Source organism: Sturnus vulgaris, chromosome W (assembly GCF_052056855.1).
Source record: "Sturnus vulgaris isolate bStuVul1 chromosome W, bStuVul1.hap1, whole genome shotgun sequence".
Lineage (NCBI taxonomy): Eukaryota > Metazoa > Chordata > Aves > Passeriformes > Sturnidae > Sturnus > Sturnus vulgaris.
Genome location: NC_142282.1, coordinates 72,548,930 through 72,571,426, shown reverse-complemented (window position 1 = coordinate 72,571,426; position 22,497 = coordinate 72,548,930). Strand labels below are relative to the sequence as shown.

Sequence of the window (22,497 nt, the reverse complement as noted above, 5' to 3'; positions counted from 1 at the left end):
GCGCAAGATTAAACTTCTAGTTGTTATACTTAAGTTACATTTGATTTGTTGTTTCAAATTCTGATGCTGGCACATTTACTTCGGGTGCCAATTTATGCATTTCCTCACATATTCCTCCTCTGACAGTGATCCAAAATTTCTACTTTCTGGCCACTCCATGATTGTTTCCAGGATTCTTGGGGTTTCCCATGCAAGCCCATGGTGTAATTAATACTAACCACTGGTTAGCCATTTAATAACTCCATATGTGCAGTCCAAAAGTCTAATGGAGAGTGGAGACTAACAGCAGATTATCATGGCCTGAATGAAGTCACACCACTGCTGAGTGCTGATGTAACAAACATACTAGAGCTTCAATATGAACTGGAGTTAAAGGGAGCCCAGCAGTGCCAAAATTGATATTGCTAAGGTGTTTTTTGCAAGTATGGACCATAGTTTGCTTTCTCTTGGAGGGGTATCCAGGACACCTGGAATCCACTATCCCAGAATTGAAAGCACAGCTCTACAATATGTTATAGACTGATCTAGACTGCATTGAAACAGAGTGAAGTTCCAGAACACCTAGAGGATATTGATGACATCACTGCGTGGGGCAATATGGCAGGATATGTTTTTGAGAAAGGGAAGAAAATAATCCAAATCCTTCTGAAAGCCAGTTTTGCCATAAAACAAAGTCAAGGGATCTGCACAGGAAATCACAGAAAATACTGTTTTTACGAGTAAAATAGCAAGATGGGCATTTTCAGATCCCAATGGATATGATCAAGAAAGTAACAGTAATGTCTTCACCAACTACTAAGAAAGAAAAACAAGCTTTCTTAGGCCTTGTGAGAAAGGGATAGCCTAAATTAGTCTGCCAGTCTTCTCTGTCAAGTAACCCAGAAGACAAATGATTTCAAATGGATCCCTAAGCAACGATAAGCCTTCAAACAAATTAAACAGGAGACAGTTTACACAGTAGGCCTTTGGCCAGTCCATGCAGGGCAAGATGTAAAAGATGCGCTCTATACTGCAGCTGAGGAGAATGGCCCTACCTGGATCCTCTGGCAGAAAGCAGCAGGGAGACTTGAGGTCAAACCCCAGGCTTTTGGAGTCAGGGGTAGAGAGGATATGAGTCCTGTGATACTCAACTTAAAAAAAAGATACTCATAGTAATTATGTCAAGACAGACTGGACTGACACCATCATCAGTCCTTTATTTAAAAACTTCACATGCCTTCTCTCAATAGACTCCTTTCCTCATTAGCTGCTTCACACAGTACTGACTCCCTTTCTTGCAGGCAGCTCCATACAGCACTGACTACTTCTCTCCTCTCTGCAAGTTTCCTTCTTCATGACTAAACCCAAACCTGTCCCTTACCTGGCCGCCTAGCCTTGTCTGTTCCTCACACAGCATCTTGTTACCTTATCTGTCCCTTATCTACTCACAGCACAACCAGCAGACCCTAAATCCCAAACTGCAACTTACCTAGCTAGCCCACTCTTTTATAACACCCATTCTCATTGGGCAGGCAAGGCTGTCTCCACTTCTCGGTAATCAGTACAGCTGTAATTACTTGAGGAAAAATTGCCTTGTGCACTATGCTTACAACCTATCTTCCCAGAGATACTGGTAGCTTATGAAGAGGTGACACATGCTGAAGAGGCCCCAGAAAGTGAGAAGCAATATGCCTTTTTTTACTGATGGATCCTGTTGTAGGAAAGTATCAGAGATGGAAGGCTGTATGAAGTCCTCTACAACAAGTTGTGGAAACTGTTGAAGGATAAGATTAGTTGAGTCAGTTTGCAGAGGTGAAAGCTCTCCATCTGGCTTTAGATATGGCTGAGCATGAAAAATGGCCAATACTTTATGACTCTTTCAGCCTCCATTCCTTGTCCTCTAAAATAAAGTTTAAAACATGTATGACAGAATGCAGCTTTTGAATATTGAAAATTTCCAGAATATAAACTTGAATTTCACAGAAATATTTTGATTTTTCACTGGAAAAAAAAATCATCTCAATTTATTCAGCTTATAGTAGGAGACTTTAATATAATCCAATTGGGATAAGGGTTTATCACTATAATGGTGCCCTCTAATATTGTACTGTTCCCATTTGAAGAATAAGCTGGTCCAATATTAGTACTTTCAGTTTGGCCTAGGGTCATCACTCAGGAACTACCAATTTGACTTCTATTAAAACAAAGTATTCCCCATTCCTTTGAGCTAAAGACAGCTACAGCAGAAATAAAATGGTGTGAGAAGTTAAACATGGTGTTGTAAGCCTTGTTAATATGATTATGTCTGCAGCAGTCCTAGGAGCAACTTCATTCCATCATTTCTTTTTTCCACTGGATTTTTATTGGAATTTTCAGAGCAGTTTAAGGGAATGAGGTAGCCAGGTCACTCTGAGTTTCACTGGTTTTAGTCAGTCTCATGTTGTCCATTACTGAAATATTTAGTCAGACAATTTGTATGCATAGGCAAGGCCTCAGTGTGATCACTGGCTGACAGATAGTGTAAGGGTCTGTGAAAGAGCATCTGCTCCTTTAAGGGTATCTGGTCAAGGACCTTTTCAGTGCAAAAGGGGCTAATAAGAAAAGGAGGCTGCCATAAACAAGAACGGGATGAATTTGGATCATTATTCTAAAAGAAAGATTTAAACAAGCCATAGGAAAATTTACTTCCTAGCTATACAGAATCATAGTGCCAAAACATCTCTACCACAAAATACTGGTTTTACTCTACAACCTTGTGGGTCTGACAACGTGCAACATGATTTTCTCACCATCTGGACTAAAACTTGGTGTCCAGAATCTTAGGTGAAAAAACCCAAAAAACTAAATACAGGTAAAATGGCTTCGTTTTAAACCTCTAAATAACTAGAGGCAACATAAACAAATTTAAAGTTATCTCTAATTTGTGTAAAAATGCAATGGAAATGAAAACAGATTAAGCCAGTTAGGGCCAACAGAAATCTAATATATGACCAGTATAAATTGCTTGGAAAAAAAAATATATATGGAATATATTTTCTATAAAGTTTTTTAATTTTTCCTATATAATCTTATAGAATATATATATATATACATGTATGTGTGTGTGTGTATATTAAGGTATACAATATAGTTAATATATAACAAAAAGTTTACTTTTTAAAAAATTATTTAATAACAATACTAAATATAAAGGAATTCCATGCAGCTTCTTAGCTAGCGCATTTAGAAAAGCAATGGCCATTATGTACAGCTTAAAATACAGAGGAATGGAAAAGGGAACTGTAGGAAATCCAGTGCTAGTGATCTTTGGCTCCACAAAGAAGCCACAAGAATGTCTCTGTCGCAAACAAATGTTTTAAGGTTGCTTTAAAAATCACTGGCAAAGGTATCACCAAAATCAGGTTTAATATATAAGTGACAGCACAACAAAGTTTGGTGGCAAGGTTCACTCTACTACTTCCTAGATGGTTAAGGCACACGAAGGAAAAGCAAACAAACAAAAATCCAGAGTCAATCAATCCAAACTGAAATAAACAAAAAACTATGGGGGAGGGAGGGCATGTGCATGTGTCAAAAGGATAGAAAGGGTAAGGATAAAAAGGAATATGGCCTAAAGGCCCAACAGCACTTAACAGCACCTTAACAACATCTAATTTATAATTAAAGTTAAATAATTTAGCAAAGGATTCATGTAGAATTTGCTATACCACAACAGTAATTCACAGGCCTAACTTAATTACAAATCTAAAGTACTTAAGAATCTAGGAGAGCAACATTCCTGGTACATTTGCCATAGCATATACACACTTGCATGCACACAGACCTAAAGAGTCTGTACAAGGTACCTGTGAAAAATTCCCCTCCAGTTCAGTGCTCACTTTGGATGCCTTTTTGTCTTCTCAACAGGAGAGGGGTTGAGCCTCATGGAGTGAGGGTATCAGCCCAGGATCCATTGATATCATTTGGTGATCCTCCGAGTATCGCAGTCTTGAGAGTTTGCTGGCACTGAGAGGCCCTACTCAGAGGGAGATTGCTGACCACAGCCTGCTGTGGTCCAGGAGACCTCTAAGGGTCTCAGTACCACTATTTATAGGGTTGCAAGAGAGTTGGCTTTAGTCATAATAATGTTTCATCATTAAATCAATCAAAACTGGCTCAGGTTGAGGACGAGATCCACCAGCAGCTTCTGCCTGTAGGGAGTGTGCTGGATGAAACGTTCTAGCCACAGCCATGAGCAGAGGCACCTGTGCTGAAGCAAGCAGATGTTGAAGTACCTGTGATCCCATGAGAAGCTTGAACAGAGAGAGAGGAGCGATGAAGAGCCTTTGGCCCAGCGAAGATCTCTGTTCCAAGAGATGAAGATGATCACAGAGATAGATAAAGATAACCTTTGCTTTTTCAATTGTTCATCCTTAAAAATAATACCCCATAAGTTGATATGGTCCTTGAAAACAGTTGTGGGGAAAACTGTAAGTCAAGGAAAGTGACTTTTATACAGTGATGAGATTTCCATTCTCCCAGGTGGCTGACCGCTGTGACATTGAAGCCACAAGAGAACTGTTTTCTTGTGGAGAAGTCTCCATAGACTGATGAGAGAGACTCCTCTCCCTAAGTGATCTGGAGAAAGACTATTTTAGAGATGGTAAACTGACTGATTTGTTCCTGTATGTTGTCAGCGTGAAAGAAAAGAGGGTGTAGGGGGGAGGAGAAGTGTTCTGACAGTTTTATTCTGATTCTTTTTTTTTTTTTTAGTTTCTGTTAATAAAGTTTTCTTTATACCTTTCAAAGTTTGAGCCTGCTTTGCCTTCCCTCCTAACCCTATTTCACAGCAAAAAATGAGTAAATAATTCTAGTGAGTGCACTGGCAATTTAGCCAACGCTGGACCTACGACAATAATTGGTGCATTGGCTGGGAAATCTCAAATTGGCGAACTAAAACCACTACACGAAATTGGTGTTTCTGCCCGGTTTCGAACTGAATCTGCCACAGGGAACCTGCTCATCTGTCAGCAGCCTCCATGCAGCCTCCATCACAGTGCCCTGCTAGCTGCAGAGGGCAGCCAGGAGCCATTTGATGATGCTGGCACAGCTTCGCCAGCTCTCCCCAGAGCCCAGCAGCACCAGCTCTGTCTGCAGCGGCAGCACTCAGAAGCAGCTCTTGGTCAGCTCTGCACCACCCATGTAGAAGCAGAGACGGCTGCCTGCCAAAGGAAGATGCAGCAGAGGGCAGCTCTTCCTCAGTAACCCAAACAGGCTTCTGTGGGCCCACCTCTGTGGGCCACTGCACCCGTGCAGGCAGAAGGGCCACAGTGGATCCACCATGGCCAGGTCAGGCTGGTGCCACTTCCTGAGACACTGGAATGTCATCAGCAGCGTCCGGGGGAAGAGCGCAACTCTTGGGCGATATCAGCAGAATAGGACCCTTCACAAAACGAGCAGTCTTAGAGGGTGTTGGCTGCTGGAGCAGTGGATGCAGCCGGGACTGGGGGAGTGGCAGCGGTGGCAATGTCTGCTGCCACTTCTCTATCAGCTTGTATTTGTAGCAAAGAGTCCTGAACTAAGCGTCGCATGGTAAGCGACCCTGTGGTTAGTCTCCCCTCGTAGCTGCCTCTCACAATGCATGCCCTGCTTCTTCCCATGTTTCAACAAAAAAGGCAGTCTGTGCATTCACTCTTACACCATTTTGTTTACAACAAATGAGCAAGGTGTGTAATGCCCTCTCCTCACACTTAATATTTTTCCTCTGTAATATTAGCAGCAGAATGTCCAAAATGGATTCCTCTTCTGCTGATATTTGAGCCCCCATTATTATGTTTCCCAGTCACTCACCTTGGGGTTGGTGTCTCATAAGTCATCCAGACTTTTAGGCTCTCAGGTCCGCTTGGCTTTGTTTTCAGGCTCTCATGTCCATCTGACTTTGTCGTCCGGATGTTCAGGCTCTTAGTCGGCCTGCTTTTGCTTGACTAGGCTCCACCGTCTACTGCTCTCAGGTCCGCAGTTCTCTATCCCATCACGTCAGGCTCACCAATTGTTGTCAGTAGCTCCTCGCACAGGGCATCAATTGACTGTGGATACAAGACTGACGCCGAAAATGGTGGCAAGCATCAGCACTTTATTATTCTCCAGTACAACTTTTATACCTTTTTTTACTTTTTTGTGATTGGTCAATACACATCAGCATTCCACACTTCTTCAGTACTGTTTGCCTGTCTTATACAGCTGTACTTCATTAGGGATGAGGCTCGGCTGCAGCCCCATTCCTAATGTCCTACAATCTATTCTCCCACACCCTGGGAACAGACACTGTTTCTGATAAGCTCAAGAGGGGCTTAGTCCAGGTACAGTTTGTCAAGGCCAAGGCCTAATGAGCATTTCTGAGATCATAGTACAGCTTGGGAGGGGAGAATGTACCACCACAGCCTCCAGTGGCTGATGACAGTCTGTATATATAGTTACTCTCTCCTTTTCATGCTTGTGTGTGTTTAATTTTGCACATTTTTGGTATTTCAAAAAAGCTTTGGGCCTTTGAAAATTTTATAGCATTCTCTGGCTTCAGTTCTTTTTTTTTTTTAAAGGGGTGAGGTTTTTAAAACTACATTCTGAAATTATTCCAGCAATTCAGCTTGATTAAAGCAAGCATCAGCTTGAAAGGCAGGGACAATATTACAAGAACCACCATACTGTATGCTCTTCAGATTGTCAGCAGAATGTGGGGACAGAAAGTCTGAAGCTACTAAAGAAAACCCCTAAAACAAAGAGAAGAAAGTATTTGGTAAAATATCTGAATAGAGACAAAGGATGGTGGCAGACCCAGTGAGTGAAATCTTGGCTGTGTGAAGTGAATGGTAAAAATCCCACTGACTGCAGTAGCATCAGGATTTCACTTGATTTCTGCCTATGAAGTATATTTGCTATAAAGCTCTCTGAAATGAAGCATCCTTCAAGAAGTGTTCTTTTTGCTTTTTACTCCTGCTAATTCAATTCATTTTACTGACATTATGATTCTAATATGATCTATGAGGAGGCACTTGGTCAGCTAGTAGATGGTGTTGTCAGGAAATTTCTCATGACATTGTTGAAAATGGTGGCTACCTGCCATAAAATGGTGACTGAAACAACATGGTGGATCCTGCACATTTAGCAGGAGAGAGGCTTCCTGCTCTGACATCCTTCTGGGATAAAGAGGAAGAGGTGGCTGGTCAGCCAATCACAGAGGTGCCTGAGAACATGTGGATATGACAGTGTGAAAAAATAGCTGTTAGCCAATCACAAAGCATAAAAACACATTAGGTATGATGTTTAACACAATGGCAGCTCCCTGCCATAAAATGACAAATGAAACAAAATGTCAGGTCCCCTGTGTATGTAGGGGGAAGGTACTTCCTGGTCTGATTTACGTGTAAACTGGAAGAAGCAACTGATCCTGCCATCCGATCATAACAGATCACAAGGGCAGAAGAAAAGACTGCATTCTGGGGCAAGTGGAATACATAGCTGCCTGCAACAGGGCAGTACTTCGGATGGAAATTGGTTGCATGGCACTTGTCACATCTTATATACCAGTTGTCCCTATACTCTGCCTGTGGATTCTCTATATCCATGGTTCCAAAACCCTAGAGGTTGAACTTGGGCCTCTCCAGGTGTTTTCTGCTGTCATGGTTTAACCCCAGTCAACAACTAAGCACCATGCAGCTACTCAGTCACTCCCCCCAGGTGGAATGGGGGAAGACAATCACAAGAGTAAATGTGAGAGAACTCATGTGTTGAGATAAAGAGAGTTTAATTGGTAAAGCAAAAAGCCAGGCGTGCAAGTAAAGCAAAATAAGGAATTCACTCACTACTTAGAATCATAGAATCATTAAGGTTGGAAAAGACCACCAAGATCAAGTTCAACCTTTGACCAAGTACCACTGTGTTGGTTTTGCACAGCCTGGTTTTGGGGGGAGGTGGGGGCACAGAGGTGACTTCTCAGAGAAGCTGTTAGAAGCTTCCACCATGTCTGGCAGGGCCAATCCCTGGTGGCTTTGTGGATGGACATGCTGCTGGCCAAGGCTGGGACAACTAGAGATGGTGCTAACCCCTCTGTGATAACATATTTAAGAAGAAATCAAAACAAATTAGTGGTGCAGTTTTAATTCCAGCTAGAGAAGGGAAGGAGGTGAGAATATGTGACGAAAACAACTATGTAGACACCAAGGTCAGTGAAGAAAGAGGGAGAGGAGGTGCTCCTTGTACCGGAGCCAAGATTCCTCTACAGGCCATGGTGAAGACCATGATGAAGCAGCTGTCCCCCTGCAGCCCATGGAGGTCCACAGGGGATGCAGAGATCCACCCGCAGCCTGTGGGAGAGGTGCCCATGCCAGAGTGGGTGGATGCCTGGAGGAGGCTGTGATCCAGTGGGAGACCCCGTGGAGAGAGGGGCCCCTGCTTCCAGTCTGGAGCAGCCTGTCCTTGAAGGATCACACCCCGTGGAAGAGTGACTCACACTGCAGCAGTTTTGGGAGGACTACTGCTCATGACATCGGAATCACACTGAAGAAGTTCATGGAGAACTGTCTCCCATGGGATCAGACCCCATGGTCTCACAGGGGAAGGACTTCTTTGCCTGAGCCAAACAGAAGAAAACCTTGGGTGGCGAACTGACCAAACCTCTACCCCCTCTCTCCCTGTGTTGTCCATGGGAAGAAGGAGTTGGGGGAGGCAAAAGTGGGTTATTTTACTTCTCATTATCCTCCTCTGATTTTGTTAGTAATAAACTTACTTTGTATCTCTATGTTGACCCTGTTTTGCTCTTGGAGTGTTTTCTCCCGGTCCTTATCTCAACTCAGGAAGCCTTCATTAAATTTTTCTCTCCTCTGCCCAGCTGTAGCAGGGAAGGGTGTGAGCAGCTTTTGTGGGTGCCTGGTGTTTGGCCAGTGTCGAACCATGACAGTCATGTCAATTAAACCATAGCACTGAGTGCCACATCTACTTGTTTTTTAAACACTTCAAGGGATGGTGACTCCACCACTTCCCTGGGAAGCCTGTTCCAATACTTAACCCCTCTTTGAATGCAGAATTTTTTCCTATTATCCAATATGAACCTACCTGGGCACAACTTGAGGCTGTTTCCCCTTGTCCTGTCTCTAGTTCTCAGGGAGAAGAGGCAAACCCCCACCTCACCACAACCTCCTTTCAGGTAGTTGTAGAGAACAACAAGGTCTGCCCTGAGCCTCCTTTTCTCCAGTCTAAACACCCCCAGCTCCCTCAGCTGCTCCGCATATGACTTACTCTCCAAACCCATCACCAGCCTTGTTGCCCTTCTTTGGACTCACTCCAGCACCTCAATGTCCTTCTTGAAGTCAGGGGCCCAGAACTGGACACGGTACTCAAGGTGTGGCCTCACCAGTGCCAAGTACAAAGGGACAATCACTTTCCTGGTCCTGCTGGCCACACTAATCCTGAAACAAGACAAGATGTCATTGGCTTTCTTGGCCACCTGGGCACACACTGGCTCACATTCAGCCAAATGTCAGCCAGTACCCCCAGGTCCTTTTGCACCAGACAGATTTCCAGACACTTTCCCCCCAGTCTGTAGGGCTGCATGGGGTTTTTGTGACCCAAGTGCAACACCTGGAACTTTGCCTTATTAGATGAGTAATGCGATGGTTGGCTCTCACAATTAAGGGATAAGTATTATGTGTATGTTAAGAGAAGTTTTGTAGATATAAAAAATGAGATTTGCAATTTGGAATTTTTTAAAAAAAAAGTTTAATAAGGGATAAAAAAAATTAACCAGCGCTGGAGTGCCCTTGGTGTTTGGCCAAAAAGCACGCAGGTAAAGTCAGAGAGTGTGATCTTTATACTGTTACATTACTGAGGTATATACATATTCATGTGCTTCATACATTATTCAGACATTCTTGTGAGTTTTTGATGTTTCAGGAACTCTTTGGTTTGTTTTCTTTACACTCTAACTTTTCTGCACTACAACCTGTAAAATATGTTTTATTTTTTCTTGTGTCTCCATCCTGTTGTTCCACATCCTCCGATAAGGGGTTAAAAAATTCTTCTACGATTCTTCTCCGCTGCTCTGCTTTTGTCACTGTTATCTCTTGGAGAGGTCAGTCAGCAGATGTGGGAATCAACATAATTGTTTCCCACCATTCTTTCAGTCACATAGAAGCATATTAAACATTTCGTGATTTTGCTAAGGCCTACAATATAATATATTCATCACACCGCTATTTCTATAAACAATATGGTACATACTCTGCTGGTTGTGTTCTGATTGGCACCTGGGGGAGGGCATACACGGAGGTTTTTCTCCATGAGAACTTCCTCTGTGAGTTGATGGGACCAATTGGAGGCTGGTTTGGTTGTTGACAGCCTGAGAAACCAATTGGAGAATTTAGTCCGCCTCCGTGAATTCACATTTTGGCGCAAGTAGAGCCCGGGAAAGCTCTCTTTCGTTTCCGGCCTTTCACAAGGTAACACCAGCCCGGGCAGGGGCGGGCTTGGGAGACCACCGGGCCCCATTTTCAACCGGGGGCCCCGATGGCCAGGGAGAAGAGAGGCCCATTGCTGGAATCCTCGCCCCATCCCCAGCGTGGCTGCGGCTTGGCAGGGCCCTGCCCCTGCCGCCGGCCCGCCCCGCCGCCCACGCGGCCTGGGGGTAGCAGCTGAGCCCCGTTCTGGCAGACCCCCCCCACCACCCTCCCAGCGCGGCCTGAGTCTTCTGAGACCTTGGCTCAGCTCCAGCATGGCCTGGTCCAGCCGCTGCATCTTCTATGTGAGATTTTAACCCTTCCAATGCTCAGATAAGACTTGCAGACCTTCAATCCTCCCTTGAGTGAGAGGAAAAAGAACAGAGACGATACACCAAAGTCAGTGAAGCAGGAGCCAAGTTCCAGATGGAAGGAGAATGAGGGGACGCCATGAATTTAGGCTGAAAATCCTTTTGTAAGCTATATGGATGGACTGTACTAGACTGAAAATTCCTGTAAACCATGGGAAAAGACATGAGGGTTGGAGTGTTTGACTTGATAGATCATTGAGCAGAAGCACGTGTGTTGAGGATCCTTTGCCCTGAGGGAAGAAGGGGATCTCTGTTCCTGGGGATGAACAGAGAAGAAGAGAGATGAAGAGAACTTTTGCTTTTGAACAGTTCATTCTTAAAAATCAATACCCCATGAGTTTAACATGGCCCATAAACACAGTTTGGGAATGCTATGAAGATGGGAGGGATTCGTGGAAAGTGAAGCCAGGAGAACTGTTTTTTTTTCTTGTGGGAAAAACCCTATAGCTGAACAGAGGCGAGTCCTCTCTCTCAAGTGAACCGAAAAAGATTAAGTTGGTAACTGACTGAAGTGTTTCTGTATGTTGTTGTTAAGGAGAAGAAAGTGTGGGAGAAGGAAGGAGGGGTGGTCTGAAGTTTTTATTCTGAATTTATTATTTCTTTATGTTGTTAATAAAGTTTTCCTTTACACCCTTTTAAGTTTTAGGCCTGCCTTACTTTTGCTCCTAATTCTGTCTCACAACAGAAAATTAGTATATTGAATTTGGTAAATCTAAACTATAACACAGACTAATAGATTATGTTATACTAAGAAACAGGTAAATAGAATTATACATTGTACTATATCCGAATATTTATGGTCGATATCAGCATGTAAAAGCTAATACATAAATGGGAAAGCCAATATTACATTGTAGTTTTTAACATAGATGTATAGTTATGTTACTATAATATGTCCTCCCATAGTCCTCTTTCCCCTCCCCTTGTATTGTCACAGGATGGCCTTCAGCTAATTCTGTATGAAACAGTGCCAAAATAAAAATTAGTATTTTAAATTTTCAAAATATTAACTGGTTAATTGGATCATTATCCTGTACTAAGAAATAAATCTTCCACTTCCTTTACTGGACAGGAGCTTGAACAGGGAAGACGTTTATTGGAAAAATAAATTTTGTATAGAAGACAAACTGGTGGTGCATGGAAGCAGATATGAGGGAAGGATAGGACCATTGGACTGACTTTGAATAGAGGATGGAAATATGAGAGATTTGAGTTCTGATAAATACATACCTTAGGTGAAGGTGGAAAAAGAAGAAAGGGTGAACAGGATCAAAATCTTCAGAAAAGGGGTAGGTGAAGGAAGGTATGAGAAATGTTAATTCTATGTACAATAGAGGGATTATTATCAAATATAGCAATTCTTTGTTTTTTACTAAAATGTTACAAAATATTTTTAATGAAGTTTCTTCCTTCAAAACTGTGGGTTTTAACCTTTTCCCCCCTGCTTTTCCTTTCTTTTTCTGTTTTTCCTTTTTTGAAATTGTCATGATGTACAGTAGTGCATTTTGTATGGTTCTCTCTAGTATTTCTCACTAGTATTTCTCACTTTTAATTTGAAAGGAAAGTCCAGAAATGAGGATGTTAATCTGGAGACCTATGCTAAGTTCCCTGCTGTGTTACAGATTGTGTATGTGGTCTGGTCTGAAGCAAATTATTCTAATATTTCATGGGATGGGATGTCTACCATCTCTAAGGGCAACCTGTTCCAGTGTTTCACCACCCTTACTGTAAAAACTTTTTTCCTCATATTGTGTTGGTTTGAAAGCAAAACCAGTGTGAGACTCCAAGTCAGTAATACAATTTAATAGGAAAAAAGAGAAAAAAATAAAATACATGCAATCATACAAAAGAAAAAACACTGACAGAGTCAGAATACAACCTGACACCCTGTCAGTCAGGGTGTTGGTCACAGTCTGTATAAATGGTGGCTGCATCCTCCTGGATGACAGATGTGGTTCAGTTGAAGCAGTGCTCCTGTAGAAGGTGCAGTTTTCCTCCGAAGATCCAGCGATGATGTGGAAAAAAAGGTCCGACTTTCCTCTGGGATCCAGTAGAAAGGTCTGCCCTCGGGTCCCAAACCCCAGTTTTTTATCTAGGTAGGAAAGGCTTGGCTCCTGCCCCTGGTTGGGGCATCTCCCAATGGGGTGATGTAATCTTATCAGTCATACAATAGGACTTAATGGCCCATTAACGGAATATATCTTCTGGAGGAAGGATGGGTTGTGAAAAGATAACAATGATCATCCCCCCATCTTATCAGATGGCACATCAGCAGAGGATATCTCCCACAGAGATAAGGATCACCACCCCTCCCACATTTCAACAGATGGTGATAGAATACACATTTTTGCATTGTACCCCAGGACACATATCTAGTCTAAATCTACCCTCTTATAGTTTAAAACCATTGCCCCTTTTCCTATAGCCATAGGCCCTCCTAAAGTCTGTCCCCATGCCTCATATAAGCCCCCTTTAATTATTAGAAAAAAGAAATGTGTCTACTGAATTAGCTAGAAATATGAGAATCATACTGGTATTTCCGACTGTTATTTTCTAATCTATATCTGAAAAATTATTAATCTCAAATACTAACAGAAATTGTCATAGTTATGGATCTCTTAATTGCCACATAAATCTTTATCCAAATTTTATATTCTTAGTCTGTTGCCGTCTAGCAAGTTCTCAAATGTGCTTCTTGAACCAACTTTTTCCAGAGAATTAGACCACATTTCCCTTTTATTTATGCAACACTAGATTATGTAATTACAATTTCTCTTAATAGCACTCGTGAAATATTTAGTATCTTTATTGTTGCTTTGTGAGAAAAGCTATTTAAAAAAAATAAAATTTTCAGTTGTGATGGCTATGTTATTATATTTCAATTCTGATATTAGGTTTCAGTAATTTAACCAAAATAGTTTCCTTTCTTCCGTTCTTTGGTCCCAAATCCTGGATGTTTTTTGCTCAAATATTTCATTTATTATCACTAACCAGATTGGAGATAGTCCTTTGATTACCTGTCATTTTTCTGAATTCTATTCTCATCAATAATACTTTACTACTCTCCTGTTCACCTGATTTTATTTACTTAAAATCAAAAGTGGAGATTACATGAATCTTTCTTAACCTTCTTGCCTCACTTCTTGGTTTAAAGCTCTTAAGAACCTTGGACTAAATAATGAAACACTGTTTTTCACAGATTTGGTACATAATTTGAAGAGTGATCACAGAACCAGTCCTGAAGCTATTATTTTACCATGCTTTTGGCCTTCCACTCTACAAACAAGAAAGGTTCACTTCTGTATCCACCTGGTAGACTAGAACAGCGGCCTCAACATTTTTTTTATTGTATCCCCCATCAGTACAAAAGTTTTTTGCGCATGAATCCCCACTATATGTCTATGTATTTACCTCTAAATCATATAGACACATTACTGTGCTAATATATTATGCACATTATAAAACATACACAAAAATAAAGAAAGATGAAAGGAACAATATTTTTAAACTGTTTTAAACTTTTCGTCTTGCTAAAAATACTAACTTTTAGTGAGAGCAATGTGATTAAATAGGCTTTTTTTTTTTTTTTTAATCTTGGTTTAACACTTTAGGATAGAGTGATTTAAAGGCCTGGTTCTAAGTTCAGTTTATTCTGATACTTGGTTTTAATGGCAGTCATAGATGGAATGAGACCTCACAAAGATACATGGATCCAAATGGATGGCTTGTGCTTACTAAATCATGATAGTAATTTTTCAATCCTGTCCAACAATTGTGCAAAGTTCTTTCTTGAAATTCATTGTTGCAGCTTAACCCTGGAAGGCAACTAAGCACTATATAGCTGCTCAATCACTCCCACTCCAGTGAGATGAGGGAGAGAATCAGAAGGGTAAAAGTGAAAAAATTTATGGATTGAAATAAGGACAATTTAATAGGTACAACAAAACCTGCACATGCAAGCAAAGCAAAACAAATAATTAATTCATTGCTTCTCATCAACAGTCAGGTGTTTAGCCATTTTCCAGGAGAGCTCCACTGTGCATAATGGCTACTTGGGAAGACAAGTGCCAAAACTCTGATGGTCCCCCCTTTCTCTCTGCAGCTTTTAGTGCTGAGCACAATGTCGTATGGTATGGGATATACCTTTGGTCGGTTTGTTGTCCCAAACATGGGCTTGTTACCCAGTGTGCAATACCAATTCACACACTGAGGCAAGATATTTCTATTCTAGTTTGTGCAAAGTAGGAAGCTCGGTGATAACCCCTGAAAGGCTAGCTCCCCGATCATCAAAACTTTACACTGTTTATGTTACGTGGAGTCATAGGTCGGAGACAGAGACAACACAAATTCTCTGAGAACCATGTGACAAAAGCCTCTTTTATTATTCTGACCCTTCTTATATCAAGGGTTTGAATCTCCCAGATACACACGTGATTGTTTGGGGTCCCAACACATCCATTTTCCATGCCAATGATACATCTGCATCCAGGGTCCAATGAATTGGCTGGGATTCTTTGTATGTGTTCAAATCTGGAAGGAGCAGAAACCCAAGAGAGGCCTCCGTGGAACATGATACCTTAGATAAGAAGTTGATGAATTAGAATGACTAATACTAGAAATATTCCCCTCTTTGCTAACCTTCATTTTTATCTATTAGCAATTTAATTGGTTCTTTTTTGATTCCTCAAATAATTGGTTCATTTTAGCCTAGAAGCTCATGTAGTTGGTTAACTTTTCAATCATCTATCTTACTGGTCATTTTCCAAGACCCCTTAACCCTATAAAAGTCCCCTTAGAACCCCACCCACTGGATTTGCTGGACAGGACTCTTTTCATAGAAGAAATAAAGATTCTATGGAACTTCCTCATCAGCATTTCTCGATCTCTTTCTCTGCTGGCTAAGAAGGTACTTGCAAGCCTGATTTTACAAAAGAGCTGAAAGCCTAACTCCGGGCACTGCTTGCATTTGTACCTTGTAGCCAAAACCTGCCTGAGATTCCAGGGAAAGCTGTCCCTCGTGGGATAACTGACTCTAGCTCGAACTGGCAGTTTGGGATCTACCAAAGACCCCCTTTGGCTACACAAATTCATCCTATCATCACTCATCCAGGGACTTCTAGGCTGGTTGAGTTTGGGCTGCAGCTTCAGACTAGCTGCAATGTGACATGTTTATATATTTTAATAAACAAAGACATCAGCATTCATTTGAAGCTGAGTCAGGGGAGGTTTAGGTTGGATATAATGAAAAAGCTTTTCACCCAGAGGGTGGTTGGGCACTGGAACAGGCTCCCCAGGGAAGTGGTCACAGCACCAGCCTGACAGAGTTCAAGAAGCATTTGGACAACACTTTCAGGCACATGGAATGATTCTTGGGATGTCCTGTATGGGGCCAGGAGTTGGACTCGATGATCCTGATGGGTCCCTTCCAACTCAGTATATTCTATAATTCTATGATTGCTACATATAGGTAAAGCCTTACAAAAGGAAGGCCTTGTAAAATCATGGCTCAGGCCTGTTACTTCGGCTAAGTAGAAAAGGACTATGGGAAAGTGACTCAGCTGAATTGGAAGTAGAAAAACAAGTTATATAACCATTATGTGCTCACATTGTGGTTTATGGTGGTTGGTTGAATTACATTTGTTGTGCTTAAATGGAATGCACCTGATAAAGGGCCTAACGGCTTAAAAAGGCCTGGTTTTGCAATAAGGTGGTTCTCCTTTGCACCTGCCTGGGGACTCTACATCACTCTGGACCCCCACATAGGATTGGTTACAGAACTTTTTCATTAATTAGTACTCAAACCCTCAGTTGTTAGCTGTATCTCTCTCTTATGCCAGTTATATCTCTAGCTTCTCATGCTAGTTAGTCTGCATGTGCAGTTCTTCCCTCCATTTGAGTCCAGGGTCCATTTTGAATAGGTGTTCAATGGGTTGGTGGTTGTGATCTCCCCTGCCAGAATTACCTTTCCTTCAGTTACTGCTCAGTACACCTGACTTCACTCTTGGTGGCTCTTGTCCCAACAAGCCATTCATCTTGGAATTGTTCCCTTTTCCTTAAAACAAAGGATTAGCCAAGCCTACAAGTTTCTATAACTTTCACAGTGCAATTGCTTAATCATAACTGCTATAGCTACTGATTACCAACAGCAAAAAAAAAATTGCGAAGTTTGGTTCAAATCTTGAGGGACTAGATATCAAGTTGGGGTCAACTGTTCTGGCTGTGTCCCCTCTCAAGTTCTTGTGTACCCTCAGCCTACTTGTTGGTGAGAAGACTTTCTGAGAAGCAGAAAAGGCCTTGACACTAAGTACTGCTCAGAACTAGCTAAGGCATGGGTGTATTATGAACACTGTTTTCATCACAAATCCAAAACAGCCCAATACAGCCAATATGAAGAAAAGTAATTATGTCCCAGCCAAAACCAATATATAAATCCCCATCTTCCCTTATGTCAATCAGTTGCTCTTGCAAATTCATAAGAAGGTGTTAGAGTTTTATAGCTTTAACAAATGGGTTCAAATCCTACTGGAACTCTTCATTTGGAAGATTTTTACACAGGTTAAAAAATACTGTTTCCAATTTTTTTAAGTGCGAAAATGTGAAAGTTTTTATTGGTGATGCACTTACCAACTGATTATATGGACCCATCAAATTTCATGTCCAGTGTTTCTTTTTCACTGCTGTGGTGTTTACTGTAGTTGGGGGTCGTGTCCCTTCAACCATTGTGTCCTGGGATGTGGTTTGAGTCCCTGTCTCAACCATACTCCTCTGATGGTGCTGAACAGTCTTGAGAGGCATAGTCCAAGCCCCAGAACAGTGTTAAGCACTGCTGTGTGGAGGGAGCAGAAAACATTCATAAAGAAGAAAGTTTCTCTGTGTCCCCAGAACAGGCCCCTTGGAAAACCATAACTTAAAGATAAGAAATGACTTGTTAAATGACGAATACAAAAAGGAATCCAGTTCCCCCCTTGGTAGACCCCTCTGTTATCTTTCTCCAATATTAGTGGTTCATTTTCTTTTAGTATCCATAGGCCAGCTTTGAATGTAAAATCCCTCAGGGATTGGTTAGAATGTAAAATTCCCTTGGTAATTGGTGCAAAGTGTAAAACCCTCAAAAGATATAAAAACCCCTGAAAAACCCTAACCGTTGAAAATGCCAGATTGGATGCCTTCATTGAATAAACTATGGATTTGTGCCTTTCTTCATATTCCAATCTCTTTACCCTGCTGGTTTGAGGGCGCGCCGTGAGCCAAATTCTATCTGGGCAAGGCTTGGGAGCGTGCTCTGTCGCTGAGGACTGCTGAGACAGTCTCGGGGTCCCACGGGGAACCCCAAACCCCACCAGCGACAAGTGGCGCTTGAACAGTGGTGGACTCTGCCCACGTTCTGCAAACGGCATTGATCTGATTGTATCCGTTTTCGAGTGTCACAAAAAAATTTGGCAATTAAGTCTTTGTTTTAAAAGACTTAACTCCACCGGAACAACTTCAACAATCCTGAGACCCCTCACCCCTCGGGACTGAAGTTTGCCAGCACCAAACGAGCAGCACAACGACCCGTCAAAGATAAGCTTTGTAAGTATAATTAGCTTCTCTACCCCTAGGGTCTTGTTTTGGGTTTGGTTTATTTTTTCTTTTGTTTTCTCTTTTTTCTGCTCGTTTGGCAAAGGGTCCGTTATGGGAAATCCTTTTTCTAAAATTATTCTTTCCCATAACAAAAGGGATCTATATAATATAATAAAACAAACTTTATCCGCTGACAACTTCTCTTTTTCAAAGCGCTCTTGTTCTAAAACTGTTCTAAAAAGATTTATAAAATGGATTTCTACTCACTTTTCCAACTTTAATAACCAAACTATCCTTTTAGATTCTTTCTGGGACGCGTTTGGCACGAATATTTATGAATGCCAAGCAAATGCTGATTTTTCTGTAGCCTCCTTTATTCCTCTTTTTCAACATATCAGAAGAGCAAGACGAAAACTCCATAATAATGTTGTCCCTATCCTCCCCCCACCCCCTTCGCCCCTTATCCTCTCGAATAACACACATATCCCTCTCCATTCCTCCTCCAATCTTTCTAGCCTCCCCGTTCCCACTGCCATAGCCCCCGCGTTCCGTTTCATCCCCCGCCTCCCTTATAGCTGCGCTCCCAGTCCCCATTATTAATCCTATCCCTGCCCTCCCTTCCTCACTTCCAACCCCTAAAAATCGTCTCCGTAGAAACCGACATTCCTACCCACCCCCAAGGTCACAGACACAGCCACCACAATTTTTCACCCCGCTCCGCCCCTAAACCAATACCCGCCTTCCCAAACCACACATGCCATCCCAAACATCCCCCACTCCCCTCAACCCACAGATCCCCCCAATTCCAACCCCATAACAAAGTCGCAACCCAGCGCAGGCACTCCTCAGCCCACACAAACTCACCTCCCCGCAGCTGCCTTTGTGCCCCCCCACAACGCGTCCCCCATAGCCGCCGGGGCCGCAGCCACTGGCCCTCTGCCCATCCCCCCACACACACCGGCACCCTCACAAACGACGCACTCCTTTGTTCACACCGCCGCGAATTCCCCTAGTCTTGAAAACTCTCCCCCTCCCCCCTCTACACTTCCAAATCCTCCCTCCGCACCAGCTCAACCCCCCCCGTCCCTTCCCCCTCTCGGTACCCCACCTCCCCACGAACCCTCGGCTATCTCTCTCTCCCCACCACCAGCCCTTCCCCCTCCCACTGATAACGTTCCCATAGAAACCAACTTCGCTACAAAGTTTCCAAACTCCACCCTTTACACAGCAAGTTCTCCACACCCCCAAGCTGTCACTCACCCGCCCATCACCATAGCCCAGCCCCGCTCAGCTCGCACAGCATCAAACCCTCCTCTCACCTCGATTTTCCCCGCCCCAGAACCCGTTCCCTTGGTAACCGCCTCTAACCCCTCTCTACCCCATCCCCCATGCAATGCAGTGTCTCCTTTGTTCAGCTCCGGTACTCCCCAAGTTACACAGACAAGTCTCAACACCTCCCCACATAACCCCACGTTTTCCCACACCGGCTCATCCCCATACGCTGCCCCAGGATGCTCTCTCCAACCTTCAGCCCCCGGGGTCTCCCCTGTCCCTGTTTCTGTCCCCGAAAATGTTTTACCGCCTTCTCTCAACACTACCTGGGTCTCCGCGGGTCGCTCTGTTCCTTCTCCTGTCCCAGTTCCGTACATGAATCCAGTCGTGCCCTCCAACAAACATCCCCGCTCTCCCCAAAACCCCTCTTCCCCCCAATAGCGCTGTCCCACTGCACGCCCACCCCCGCAGCCTGTCCCGCGCCATCCTAACGACTCCCCCTGCGCGGCAGCCCCACACCCACCCATTTGAAAGCACGTCTCGGATTTCAACTGCACTGCCTGTGTGGCGCCCCTGGCGCAGCAAAGGTGCGCAGCTTGTACAACTGCGATCGCTGCTGCGCCAGCGCCACCCTGTGGCCAAACCATGCAGTGCACACACACACCCCCTTCTGCACTTTGAGACCCCTTCCCCCCTCACGTTCTAAAAAGCGTCGTGCTCAAAGAAGACGCTATTCTTCCTCTGAATACAGCGGCAGCGAGTCAAACGCCTCTGATTCAGAAGAACCAGATCTATGGGCCAATGCAAAGTTACAAGCAACCCAAGATGGTAATTGGCAATTAGCCCAAAAAATCTCTGTCTTTCCTGTGATTTATAAACGAGGCCGCAGAAGAGGATCCACAAACAGATCAGAATGGCAATCAATTGACACAAAACAAGTAACGGAATTGGCAAAAATTGCAAAAGAACAAGGCAGATCAGCCCACATTTTTAGAAATTTTTTAGAGGCTCTCTTTGCTGCTTTTGTGATGGTTCCACACGATCTCAGAAATTTGGCCAATTGCCTTCTATCTCTGGCCGAATTTATGTTATGGGAAAGGCATTGGAAAAAACAATTAAAAATACTATCTGATAAATATTCTAAAGATCCTAATCGACAGAATTTTACTGTTGAACAATTAGCTGGAGAAAGTGACTTTTCTAAACCTTCAGAACAAGCTAACTCTGTACCTGAAGAAACACTGCAAGACATTGCTAATGCAGCCAAAACCTCATTCCTTCTTACCCCTGACGACTCTATTCCTAGCTTGCATTTTTCCAATATCAAGCAGGGAATAGACTAGACTTTTATAAAATTTGTAGACAGGCTCAAGGATGCTCTTGAAAAGCAAATTGAGAGCACAGCAGCACAAAAGGAACTTTTAAGAAAACTTGCTTTAAGCAATGCAAATGAACAATGGAAAACCATTTTAAGAGCTTTACCTATAGACACCGATCCCACCATCGAGCAGATGTTGGAAAGCTGCACACGCCACATGTCCACTGAAAACACAGTGGCCAAAGCAGTTGCCAAGGGCATTGCTGATGGAGTCTCTGGAGCCTTTGCAGTGATGGTCTCCAAAGACAATGCTCGTTGTTTCTACTGTGGGGAACTTGGACATTTTATAAAAGACTATCCAAACAAACCACCCACCCAAAACCCCCACAACAGCTACCACAAACCCCAAAGGCAACAAAAACAACAACAGCAGCCAAAAAACTTTCAACGCAGCCCGGTTTCAGCTCCGGGTGCAGACAACAAACCAAAAGCTGCCTTCCACCCAGCCCCAATGATGACAAACGAGGAACATCAAACCCCATCGTCCTCGAAAATTCCAAACTACATCAGGCAGACCCAACATTTGATGAGATTTCGATGGGAACCAGGCACCAATTGGTGATCATTTTGTCTTTAAATATTACAGATGAAAAATTTTATCGTATCCCCACAGTAAAGTATGGACCACAAGATGGTCCTTGGGACATTTTAATCCTCGGTGACAGTTTCCTTGGTCCACCACAAATTTCCGTTTTACCTGAAATACAAACTGTAGCACCTGGAAAAGAAATCTTTGTCCAATAGTGTTGCACGGACATTCCCTTTTTTCTTCCACAGAAAACACCTATTGCACAAGCTTTCCTGCTTCAAAAAAATCACATGGAATGGATCCCTCTCAACCCTACAATAATGTGGGCACAAATTATGGGTCCAAACAAACCCATCCTCGAGTACAACCTTTTCTGCTAAGGGGAAAAAATTCAGAAACCAGGAATGATAGACACCGGTGCTGATGCCACCTTCATTGCCCGCTTGGAATGGCCACCACACTGGGAACTTCAGCCTGTAGCAGGCACGCTGGCTGGAATTGGGGGAGTCACCGTTTCCATGAGGAGCAGATGCAACATCGTCATCGAAGGGCCTGAAGGACAACTGGCAACCATCCGACCATTCGTGGTAAGAGCCCCCATCACCCTATGGGGCAGAGATGCCCTAACCCAATGGGGGGCTGCTCCCCGAGTTCAAAGTGGGGATTTTTGATGGGGGCCATTGAAGCGTGCACTGTCCCGCCGACTCCTCATCTCACTTGGAAGAGTGATGACCCCCAATGGCAGGCACAGTGGCCCCTTTCAGAGGTCATACTGTGTGCATTGCAAGCCCTCGTTAAAGAACAGCTGGCAAAAGGCCACATTGTTGAATTCAATAGTCAGTGGAATTATCCAGTTTTCGTCCTGAAAAAGTCTGGAACAGACAGGTGGAGACTTGTCCATGACCTTCACAAAATCAACGACATCATTGAAGACATGGG

General features: G+C 43.2%; 1 long non-coding RNA gene across 9 annotated transcripts; it reads right to left on the bottom strand.

Moving 5' to 3' along the window:
- Positions 1 to 15,179: 15,179 nt before the first annotated feature.
- Positions 15,180 to 20,263, bottom strand: LOC148220417 (uncharacterized). Of its 9 annotated transcripts, XR_015798928.1 has the most exons (4): positions 19,571 to 19,591; positions 18,647 to 18,760; positions 17,441 to 17,642; positions 15,180 to 15,392 (listed from the first exon to the last, which is right to left on the bottom strand). It is a non-coding gene; the product is annotated as an uncharacterized LOC148220417 (long non-coding RNA). The 9 variants fall into 9 exon arrangements; XR_015798925.1 differs by lacking the exons at positions 18,647 to 18,760; positions 19,571 to 19,591 and adding an exon at positions 20,175 to 20,263; XR_015798931.1 differs by lacking the exons at positions 18,647 to 18,760; positions 19,571 to 19,591 and adding an exon at positions 20,175 to 20,262 and having other exon boundaries at positions 17,441 to 17,639.
- Positions 20,264 to 22,497: the final 2,234 nt, after the last annotated feature.